Source organism: Carlito syrichta, unplaced genomic scaffold, assembly GCF_000164805.1.
Source record: "Carlito syrichta isolate Samal-C Ts95f unplaced genomic scaffold, Tarsius_syrichta-2.0.1 Scaffold130776, whole genome shotgun sequence".
NCBI classification, from domain to species: domain Eukaryota; kingdom Metazoa; phylum Chordata; class Mammalia; order Primates; family Tarsiidae; genus Carlito; species Carlito syrichta.
In genome coordinates this window covers 1-1,024 of record NW_007074872.1, presented here as the reverse complement: position 1 = coordinate 1,024, position 1,024 = coordinate 1, and positions in this window count along the sequence as shown.

Here is a 1,024-nt window from a genome sequence, read left to right as displayed (position 1 = left end):
AAAAAAAAAAAAAAAAAAATTCCTACTCATTGTTCCAAACCCATTTCCAAAGACCTCTTCCTCCAGGAAGCCTGCCTCTCTGCCCCAACAGCAGAAACCTTGATCCCCCTGTAGGTCTCCCCCAGGCCCTATCTCTTCCTCAAACCAGGCCTGACACATAGGAATTTGGGGTAACTTGGTCTAGTTCTGTGTCCCCACCTGTGAGTACCTTCTACACGCCAAGATCTGGGTTAGTGTGTCCTGTGCATTCTCCCACCATGCCTGTGGACACACCCCTCAATCCTGCCATTTACACACAAACAGACTGAGGCCAAGTCACTCAAAGGGGAGAAGGAGATGAGTTGGCTGGCATGAGACATCCTCTCTGGTCCCTCCTCTCTGGTCCCTTGGGAAGCCCCATTTGAGCCTGACTCCCAGGCTGGTGAACATAAGTCATTTTCACATTTGTGGCTTTCCTGAACTCCCTGAATCCAAGGCACTTGATGAGGGAGAGTGACTTGGCCAAGGTCACCCAGCAGGAGGGGCTGAAGGAGGAAAGAGTGCCCAAAACCAGTCTCTACCAGCCAAGGCCCTAGGACAGGAGAGGCAGAACTATAGTAATTTTGTAACATTCGCACTGCCTCCGCGGCTCCCTGGGAACATTCTAAGATGCAGAATCTCAGGAAACTTTCAGGATAAGCTTGGGACATCTCGTTCTGTGATAAGCAATAAAATCCCAGGAAGCCCCCTCCAAGCTGTAGTTCTCACCCAGGGAAAGCTGATCTGGGGGAAGGGAAGAGCTGGACACTCATCCCTTTGGCCTTGGATGACCAAAGAAGGTAATGGTGAGACCTAGGATATGGTCTCAACCACCAGCATTTATTAATTGCCTACTATACTCCAAACCCTGGGCCAGATACAGTATCTACCTACCTCTACCCTCAACATCTTCCTCTAATGGGAAAGATGGATACTAAACAAATAATCGAGCTAGGCTCGGTGGCTCAGCCTGTAATCCCGCACCTTTGGGAGGCTGAGGTGAGTG